This window comes from Solanum pennellii, chromosome 1, assembly GCF_001406875.1.
Source record: "Solanum pennellii chromosome 1, SPENNV200".
Lineage (NCBI taxonomy): Eukaryota > Viridiplantae > Streptophyta > Magnoliopsida > Solanales > Solanaceae > Solanum > Solanum pennellii.
Genome location: NC_028637.1, coordinates 103,413,230 through 103,424,282, shown reverse-complemented (window position 1 = coordinate 103,424,282; position 11,053 = coordinate 103,413,230). Strand labels below are relative to the sequence as shown.

Genomic DNA, 11,053 nt, shown 5'->3' with positions numbered 1-11,053 from the left:
CCCCCCCCCAAGCAAATCACCCACTACTCTCCTGCACTGCAAGCTGCTGGCCTGACCTCTCACCACCACCGGCGACCAGGTACGGAATCTCCATGCCCTCTTTCTTTCTCCCTTTCTGTGTTTTTTTTTGTTGCACTGCCACCACCCGTCAACAAGAATCAGTTACCCCATCCTGATGACTGACGACCGACAGACCAAAGGAGTATATACATTGTATTTTTTATCCCCATCAACTCCTAGGTATGATGATCCACCACACCTTTTATATATTTTCCTGTCTTATCTAGACCTGATTTTTCCTTGAGAGATTGTTCAGACCCTTATTATTGCTTGATTGTTAAACTGATTTCCTTAAATCGATATTGTGTTTGTGAGTTTATTATTGTGCCCTTGTGAATATCACTACATTTTTCTTGGTTCCTACTTTGAACTGGTATCTTTGCTGTTGCTTTTTTTTAATGTTCTTCATTGTATTGTGTGACTGCCACTTTTTGATTTAGGGTTTTTGACGTTACGGGTTGCCCTGCTTGATTATTTACACTTGGTTATTCTATAACTGGAAAGTGGCTTCAAAAGGTTTGATGGTAGTTAAAAGACATGTCAATGATTTGGGGCGAGGTCAGTTGTGGTAAGGGTACCAAGGGAACTCCTCAGTTGTGAGTTGTCTTGGAACACGGGGATATTGTCGAGGATATCAATAGAGTTGGTGTTTATAATAAAGAGAAGGAGGATCAATATACCTTGTGTTTAGGATACCTAATAGGTAGGAACTAAGGCTAGGGATATAGGAGGGTTCAAGTTAAGGTACTCAGGAAGTTTGAGGATTAAAAATGGAATAGGTATTAGTCTATGTTGCTCAGATTTTTCAAAAATTTCAAGAGGTGCATGTCAGATATTCCAAAAGTAGTGCATTTTGTTGAATTCGACACAGGTGCGGCAACAATTTCAGAAAGTCCAAGCAACATCGATTTTAGACAAAGATCCTAATGTATTGTATAAATGAAGTCACCAACATGAACTAGGTAGCTGCTATACATGATGGAGAATTTGGCACTTGGCAGTCTGCCAACAATTTACTGACTACCTCTGGAGGCTAAATCTAAATCTATAGAAATATGGGATAGAGTGATAAAGAATGTGAAGAAAAGCTAGCCAGGTGGAAAACTCGATAACTCACTTTAGAGGAAGACTGACTCTCACTAATTCAGTCCTTGATGCTTTCTTTACCAACTTGTATTGATGCCTTTATTTCCCATCCCACCAGGGGTTATCAAAAGGTTGGACAACATTAGGAGAGAGTTTTTTGTTGCTGGGAAACAAAGAAAAGAAAGGGTACCCACATGGTAAAATAGAAATCTGCGGCTAAGAAGAATGGGGGTTATGGAGATATGCCAATGACCGACAGTTGTTGTGGAGCAGGGTCATTGGTGCCAAATATGAAGCGGAAGACGGCAGGGTCTAAGATGTGCATCTATGCCAGGGATTGGGGACCAAATCTACAATTTATCCAAGATGACCTCAGTTCCTGTTAGATTAAGAGAGATTTGGTTATTTACTGTTTCAGGCATGTGAGTCTTCAATGTTTTTTTTCTCAACATCAGGCACATAAATTCTAAGCATCAATGAATCAATTACCCTGTAAAGAACGAGATTATTGATAAACATAAAAGGTGGAATATAGGTGTTTAATAGAACTTACGCTTGATGCCACAATGGCAACATGGCCCTTGTTTACCCATAAAATCTTGTTCTGAATGTTTCCAGTTTAGGTCAGGTTGAATGTACTGCAGCTAACTTTAGAGTTGGATTAGCTTTCAAAACCTAAAAATGTCTGACTGATGCGACGGATAAAATATAAAGACAAATGAGAAATCAGTCGACTACAGCTGGTCATTTATTTATGGAAAAAGATTAATCATGATAGAGGGCTAACTTTGATCTATTCTGTTTTCCCTTTTGTGACAGCTCATCAATTTTAATTACTGTAATTTCTTAATTATTGACAAAAGAACTCCAAAGGGAGAAGTCTTATTTTAAAAAATGGGGGTGGGGATTTGGGGGTGACTGCTGGATTTGGTGAACCTTCATAATTTTAGGCCTTTAGTCTAGTGGTCAAGGGTTGTTAAGCAACGAATCTTAAGGCAAGGGAGCGTTAAATATTTTTTCAATATGATAATTGAAGTATCTAAGAAAGAGCATATAAGATAGCTGCCAAATGATCAAGTGAAAAGAAAATTAGTTGCCAAAAACTTCCCAATTGAACCCTTTGGGGTGGCCCAGTGGTTTGAGCTTGAGACTTTAATGTTGGAGGTCTCAAGTTCAAAACCCCTTGCCACCGAAAGCAAGGGGTTTGCCTTCTGGGTAGAGCTCGTCGCACTAGTCTTTCCTAGTGCGGGCTACCTCTCCTATGTGGTTTGCGAGCTATTGCATAGGAGCGGAGATTTTACCCTGTGCGCACTCAAAGGGTAGCGTCTTTGGGTTTTCCTAATCAAAAAAAAAAAAAAGCCTCCCAATTGACTGTTTGAACACACCTTAGTCAGCTTCCAAATCATTAATGTTCTCATGCTTTTTCTTGGCACTTTTATGGTCAATTTTTTTTTTGATGACAAGGGAAACCCGCAGTCGCTACCCTTTGGGTGCGCACAGTGTGAAATCTCCGCTCCTATGCAATAGCTCGCAAACCACATAGGAGAGGTAATCCGCACTAGGCAAGCCTGGTGCGACGAGTTCGACCCAGAAGGCAAAACCCGTGCTTTCGCTTTTTGGCCACCCGAAGGGTTCAATTGGGAAGTTTTTGGCGACTAATTTTCTTTTCACTTGGTTATTTGGCAGCTATCTTAATGCTGATTTTAGGTGTGTGCATATTCTTCTTGTATACTTCTAGTTGCAAGAGGCTCAAGTTTAGTTTTTTTTTTATTCGTTTTGATACTCTTGCATAATTGGATATTGAATTTGGTTATAAACTTCACTACTGCTATGAGGAAATGTGTAACTATGATGCCTAATAGACTTTATTTTTGTAGTTCTTAATGATTTTGCAGAGCTAGCGTTTAGTCTAAAAACTATGAAGCATTATATCAAAGAATCTCGGTGGCTGTTTCTTATTAGCAGCTATGAGTTTGCTCTTGTTTCCATAAGTATGTTATTGGGTAAATCCTACCTAAACATGATCATTTTAGGAAGCATATGCTTGGCTCATCTTTATTTTTCTTAATCTTCCAGCTCTGTGATATATCAGGTGTCTCCTTGCCAGATCGCTTCTTTTAACTTCCTATCCGACATGACTTTGAAATGTTTGAATATACCAGATAAGATTGTGTTTGACAAATTGATACTAGTAATAATGGTATTTCCTTGCTTGCTGGTTTACTCAAATGTGAAGTAGGTACAGTATAGTCCTTTGCCCGAGTACATAGATGTATAAGTTCTAACAGTCAATGATGTCTCAGTATGTTGCTTTAAGCTGATGTTGGTTGTTTTTCACTGTTCCCATCTCTTGTGAAAATCAATCTTGATTCAATCAGCTTAATCTAGTGGAAACATTATTTATTGCACTTGTGAGTTGTGATGTTCAGTTCATATATCAAACTTGTTCAAAGTAGTGCATTATTAATGTGCTGTTTTTATGGTTCACACTTCACACATCATGTTTTCAAGGCTACCGCTCAGACTCTACCTCTTTGAGTCTTTGCTAGGTTCTCAGAAATGTAATGGTCAACCTGAAAAACAAAGTGATCATACCCACAGTGTATGAAATATGAGCGAGATGGGTTATGTTTCGGTTTTTTTTGACCCATTTTCAACTCATTTGCCGCCGCCACCACCACTAATATGTTATGGGGTAGAGCCTTGCATATTTTTTGTTTAATCTTTATATGGAGAAGTATTTAGTTTTTATGTCACCATAAAATCTTTTTACATGAGAAAATTAATGATCAATGCATAATGGCATATTGATTCCTAAAGGAAACATGAAGTACATTGAGTATTGGTCACTAAAACAAGACAAGCAGGGCATCCTTGCCGTCAGTACAAATACCGAGTAACTTGTTCACCAAAATTAGGCATGTGTGATTATGTTGAGTGATCTCATTAGGACAATATATATATATATATATACTTGCTTCATTCAAGAATGGTAATTGCTTTGACTATAAATTTCCATTTTTTGCTTTGGCAATGGTTGAATTTCAATGGTCTAAAATTAAAAGTCTTGCGCTTCTGAATATCTTGATAATTATTCATTGTCCAGAAATGTATTTGCTTCTCTAATTCAGATTTGCATGATATTAATGTAACATTAAAAAGTTGTCCAAATATGGTTGTGGAATTTAAAATTCTATAAATTTATTAATATAACTTTTTTTTCCAAAATCATCTTTGTCTAGTAAAATATTGAACAAATGTTTAATAAAATAAATCATTTTATTAGTGTTAATAATTGACTTTTTTAATGAGAATTTTGTCAAAGCTTTTATAAAATACCTAAAATGGACAAGATTCAATTTATGAATGCTAAATTAAATAATTTCCAAGTGTATGAGGGGGTCAATTTTTTTAGAATAGAATAAAAGGAATTTGGTCGAATTTTTGTTAAAAAAAATTAACTTAAAATAGACTTGAGGAAAGCATTTTATGAATGCTAAATTAAATAGTTTCTAAGGATTTGATTTTTTAAGGGATAAAAGGAATTAATTTTAAATAAAATTTGGAAGAATCGTTTTTATGTGTTGATCAATAATCAATATCAATAATTATTTGTAATATCTTGTGCTACTCTTGGGTTCATTTTAGTTGTCAAATTTTTCTTTGCATTTCTTTAAAAAAATATTATTTAGAAGGACGATTTGATTGTTCTTATTTATTATTTGAATCTCAATTAATCCTTGTATTCCTTTCAGTGCCTTAAATCTTAATTGTTTTCATTAAGATCAAAAAAATTTAAATTAATACACAACTAAATATTAAGATATCGTACTAAAATTGTAATACTAAACAATTAAGATTAATTATTTACAACATGTGTATATATAGAAATTTCCTTCTGTTTAGAGTTAATAAATATAAAATTAGAATAAAATATTAGATTATTTTATATTATATTAAGAAACCATGAAAGAATTATATGATCAATTAAAGGCGATGGTCTAAGCAATAATGGTGGAAGGTGTCGATTGGGATTATGTTTGGAGACGGTGGTGATATTGAGTGGTCTAGTAGCAATGATGGATGACAATAATATTAATTAATTGTTGTTGATCGTGATTGTAGAAAGTGATAATTAATAAAGGTGGTTATGATTGACGATTGTTAATGATAGTGGGAATTTAATATGGTGGTGATAAAGATTTGTAGATGTTCAGAAATTATAGTTGATAATAATGAATGACGGCAATGAACCAATGACTACATCAATGAAAATAGAGAAATATTGATAAAATATATGAAAACTATCAGTCACCTTCTTTGAGCAATATTTTATTTTCAGAGAGAATAATGATCATAGGTAAAACTTTAGAACTTATAAAAATTTAGTTTACTCTCAAAATTTCGCCTATACGAAATAAATTGGGATTGAGGGAGTAGCATATATTACTTAAAAATTGTGTCAAAAATTACTACAAAATAACAATAGTTAACGACTTAAAATAATTAAAAAATTGATTATCTTTCGAAGTTTCACCTATGTCACATAAATTTAAGAGAGGGGTAGTAATATATATTATTTGAAAATTATATTAACTAAGAATATCATAAATCACACTAATTAACAACTTAAAATATTTAAACAAATATATTTAAAATTGATGAATTATCTAAATATCACATGTGCCACATATATTACTAGAAAAGTACTTTGAAAAATATTATATCAATAATTAATAATAAAAAATATTTAAATTTTTTGTTAACTCTTCTAATCTTATTTGTATCGTATAAATTAAAATAAAAAAAAACAATATGCCTGGACTTCTGTATCCAGTTTATTATTAAGTAATATAATTTATGAAAAAAAACGTGTTTTTTTATTAATAGCTTAAACCGTAAGCTGGAAAGCTTAAATTGCATCATAGCGAGCAACACACTTACGGTCAGCCGGTCAACTGACCAATTGCCCTTCTCAAATTTTCTCTAATTTGTATGTAGTAGTTCTTTGTCCATCTTAGTATATCGTGTATTAAAATAATATTCGAAAGGAATTACGAGTCACCTTTATTGAGCAATATTTTATTTTTCAAAGAGAAGAATAATCATAAGTAGACCTTTAGAAATTATCTATAAAAAAATTGATGAACTCACAAAATTTCACCACGTGAAATAAATTGAGATTGAAAGAGTAACATATATTATTTAAAAATTACGTTGAAATTATTATAAATCTCAATAATTAATGACGTAAAATATTTAAAAAATATATTAAAAATTAATTATCATTCGAAGTTTCACCTATGTCACATAAATTTAAGAAAGGGATGGTAATATATATTATTTAAAAATTATATCAACTAAGAATGCCATAATAATTAACAACTTAAAATAATTAGATAAATATATTTAAAAATTGATGTACCACATCTATTACTAGAAAAGTATTTTGAAAATATTACTATATAAATAATTAACCATAAAAAATATTTAAAAATTTAGTTAACTCTCCTAATCTTATTTATGTCGTATAAATTAAAATAAAATAAAAATAGTAAGCCTGAACTTCTGTATATAATTGAGCAAAAAAACGTGTTTTTTTAATTAATACTTAGCTTAAACCGTAAGCCGGAAAGCTTAAAATAGGGACGCTTAAATCTAAATATAATTGAGGGAAAAAACGTGTTGTTTCTTCTTCTTTTTTCTCTCTATATATACCACCATTCAAAGCATTGACAATCAAAGGGGCTCTTCTTCTTGTGCTTCTTCGTTTTGTCTGTCGTCGGTATCAACGGCTACAAGTGAGTAAAATTTCATTCTTTAGGGCTTTTTGATGCATTGTGTACCGTGTTTATGAGTTTTTGTAAATTTTCTTTTGATTACTTACATGTTGAGTTCTTCTGGTTTCTTGATAGTTTATGTGGTCGGTCCTTATACATTATTCTTGAGAACACACTTTTCAATTTCTGCACTTCTTCTGCATTCTTGAATTCAGAAAACTGAATTTAGGAATGTCGCTCTCTTTCTTTTTCCTTTTCCTTTTTTGATGTATTGGTTAGTTAACAAGACTTTGTTTTCATAAACTCTAACAACACCTTTTTCAACTTTCTTGCCTATTCTTCAAAACTTAATTGAACTTAATTTTGTTTATAGCTTGATTTTGGTACATTACTATGTCTCAGAAGAAAGACCACATAGGGTATTGCATGGAAATAGGGAATGACCTACACAAACTTTTTTGAATATGTTTTTCCCAATGATTTCTTTGTCAAATGGATTGATTACAGCATTCTTTCTCGCCTGTGGTCCACGTGAGGATTGACATTTACAGATGCTACACTTAATACTGCCAATTTCATGAAAGGAGAGCTTTTACTAAATACCACTAGGTACTGTTTATTTCTACTTCATATACCTTCAAGTGTTCAATCTTGATCAAATATGCGAACAATGAAAAGAAAGTACAACACCTTTTCTCAACTCTCAAGAGCTCTGATTTTGGAAAGTCAGCATTTGACATTAATCAGAAAGGAAGTAGAATAACATCATATATTGCAATTCTAGAGAATGGTATCACAGGACCCAGTGATGGGAAAATTCAATTCATTTGTGGAATATAATGCAGGCTTGTAAAGATAAAAGCCAGGTGGACGTGAGGTTTTAGGACTACCAGTTAGGTGATAAAGGTACTCTTAATTTGTTCTCTTCTATAATCTATATGTTCTATATTCATCTGAAATCCTTGTTGAGCTTTTATTAAATACTACTTAGTACTATTTATTCCTACTTCATATTTTTGGATATCTTAACTGTTCAATCTTGATCAAATTTGCAAATTAGGAAAAGAAAGTACAACACCCTCAGCTCAAGAGCTCTGGTTTTGGGAAGTCCGCATTTAGTATTAGTCTGAAAGGTAGAAGAAAACATTATTTATTGCAACTCTAGTGATGATTGCACAAGAGGTGGACAAGTTCAATCCGTTAGTGGAATGCAGACTTATCAAGAAAAAGCTAGGAGAAGTTGAGGTTTGAGGACTACAGTTAGGTAATAAAGGTATCCGTAACTTGTTTTCTTATCTGTAGATATCAAAGAAATCTACCTTGCATTCAATTAACACTTTTTATACTTCATGGTGGGTGAATTTGCAGGTCAAAAGGTTAGTCTTTATTTAGTGTTTCCAATGCACAGGGAGTGTCATCGACAAAACTAGGCCTTTCATATTAGTATTTAACCAAGCAACTGTTGATCAACCTTTTTATCCTCATTTTAAATACATTTGCAGTGGAAATAACAGGGCTTAACATAATAAAATGAAAAATTCTACAGAAACTGCATCTACCCATTTCCGAAGTCATAACAGTTCATTTTCCATATATATCCCCCAATACATCATTGATAAACTCTTGTGCACTTGAAGTAGAGTTGAATCTAGTGCCTCAGATGTTTCTCCTTTCTCCATGATCCATTCAAGGCCGTTTTCACCTTTAAAACCAACATCGAGTTCTTCCATTACATCCACCTTTTCTCCATTAAGGAATCCATGGGCTTGATGGACCAAAAGTGTAAGAGAAACATATGTCATATGCAAAGATTGCAAGTACGGGTGTCCTTTTGGTGAAATAATACAGCACAAAGTCCATGTTTTCCTCTAATCCAAGTAAAACACTGGAAATATAACAAGACTATAAAATTTATTTATAAAGTTCTCTTTTTCATGGATGAAGAAAATGCTTCTGGTGTACAAAGGACAGTAGTCATCATCATTCCAAGGTGGGAACAATGTTGAAGTTTGAGGTGGGAATTCACTCAGGGTTCGAGGTGGGAATATTCCCTTCTACCACACGGTTCAATTTTTTGGTTTATTTTATCAAACAGGGATCAGGTATTACATTTTTTTGGTAACCAAAAAAATGTGGAACCTAGATTTTGCAAAATCAAAACCAGTGGCGAATATGAATTACCAGAAACTGAATTGTTTTGGAGCACTGGTCTTGTATTTGAATGCAGGAAGCTCTAGCTGGTGTTCCGACATTCCATGAGAGGTGTTCATATCCTTTGCTAACAACAAAAACAAACCCAATGTTAGTCCCTTATGTGTGGTCTGGAATAGAGTGTTCACAGACCCCTACCTCGTAGACGTAAAGAGGCTCTTTCTATAAGATCCTCAGCACGAGTAATGTACATCAAAGCAGTTAAAAATTCTGTCTTTTCTACTATTATAAGATAATTGTACCAGCTAAAACCATCTAAAGAACAACGGAACACTATAGAGTTGTAGATGATTAGGGTAGGATAAATCCTAAAGGTGTAGAAAATAACTAGCATTCCTAAAATTTATTTGAAAGTGCTTTCAAATTGTGGCTTTCTAGTTATGTTGAGAAGTCTATAGGAAGCTTACCTGAGATCTGGTGCTCTGTTAACCACGTTGCCTTTTATACAGGGGAACGAGAAGAAATTGTGTGGAGAGTATTTTTGAAGTATTTCCAAATAGAATAAGTTGGTATTTTATCTTAACCTATAGGTTATTTGCATCTTAATGTATATGTTTATATGTGTCTATTTATTGTAACAGGATAATTGTTATTGCACTTTCTGACATGACTTGATCACAAGTATGGATTTAGAAAAGAAGTTGTTAAATGCAACAATATAGCTTATGATGAATTATCTATAGACATCTCTTCTTAGTTCCATGTGGAAATTTCCCTTTCATGAGAATAAAATGACTTAAAAATGTACTGCCTGAGTCATTGGGCTACTAAAACACGATCCCAACATATGTAGTTGCTCAAGTCATGTGTTATTTATTTTAATTTATTTTGAAGTTTTTCAAGAATAAAAACTGGCACACCATCTTTTCGACCTGCCTGTAAGTTGAAATTGTTAAAAAGAGATATAAGGAGATGGAACAAAGAGGTGTTTGGAAGGGTGAAATTAAAATAAAAGAGCTAATAAATGAGATGGGGGAGATTGAGCATGTGGAAGGGATGAGTGTTTTAGAATATAGGAGAAGGTTAGATAGGAGTAGGCAAGGGGGGACCTTGAGGCTCTAGCGGTTGCTGAAGAGACTAGTTGGAGGCAAAAATTGAGGGCATTGTGGTTGAAAGAAGGGGGAATTCTGACAAGTTAGGTCCGTGAGGGGGAGGAGGAAGGGTAACTTTATTGTCTTTATAGGTGCGTGAGGGGGAGGAGGAAATGGAGGAGGCCATTGTATGGTTTTATGAACATTCTTTCAAGGAAGATATCAGATGGAGATGAAAATTCTGGGGGCACTAGTATTTAACCTAATAGGGGAGGCGGTGAGGGAGTGGCTGGAAAGGCTCCGAGTCCTGATGGATTCTCGTTTGCTTTTTTCCAACAATGTTGGATGATTGTCAAATGTGAGTTGTTGGTAGTCGTTGCAGAATTCAGGGGAGAACGAGAAAAGTCTTAATGCATCCTTTGTTATTAATGACTCTAAACCTATTAGTCTGGTAGGAAGCATTTTCAAGATTTTATTTAAGGTGCGTTCAAATAAATTTAAAAGGTTCAGAAGTGCTTTCAAATTCACTGCCCTTTTTTTGGGTGGGCTAGGGTTGGGGATGGAGGGGAGGTGGGTTTAAAAAGCTGTGCTCAAGATCCACTGAGTTTGGAACCTCGGGGATTTCTCCGGTTACAAAAAATATACTAAATTGAAATGTCCCTATGTCTGCATAAGTCTGTTGATGCCGGTTAGGGGTGGCAAATGGTTGGATCGGATCGGATTTGAATGGATTGAATATGGATTGAGCAAAAATGGTTTAGATTACAATCCATCCAAATAGAATATGGACAAATATGGATTTGGTCAAATATGGTTTGAGTAAAATGGTTTCAACCCATTTTAAAAAATCTATTTTTCAAAAAAAGAAATTACCCCCTCCCTCAG

The 11,053-nt window shown here is 33.8% G+C and overlaps 1 long non-coding RNA gene across 5 annotated transcripts in view; it reads left to right on the top strand.

Annotated features, from left to right (window-relative positions):
* Positions 1-6,804: 6,804 nt before the first annotated feature.
* Positions 6,805-11,053, top strand: part of LOC107008162 — a 6,969-nt gene continuing 2,720 nt past the window's right edge. Inside the window, exons 1-6 of one of the 5 annotated variants that reach the window (XR_003579253.1) lie at positions 6,805-6,947; positions 7,434-7,535; positions 7,772-7,832; positions 7,987-8,190; positions 8,295-8,302; positions 8,871-9,550. This is a non-coding gene — a long non-coding RNA (uncharacterized LOC107008162). Of the gene's footprint in view, positions 6,948-7,433; positions 7,536-7,771; positions 7,833-7,986; positions 8,200-8,294; positions 9,551-11,053 lie in introns of those variants that run through there. The other 4 variants (XR_003579252.1, XR_003579251.1, XR_001455209.2 and 1 more) reach the window with 4 other exon arrangements.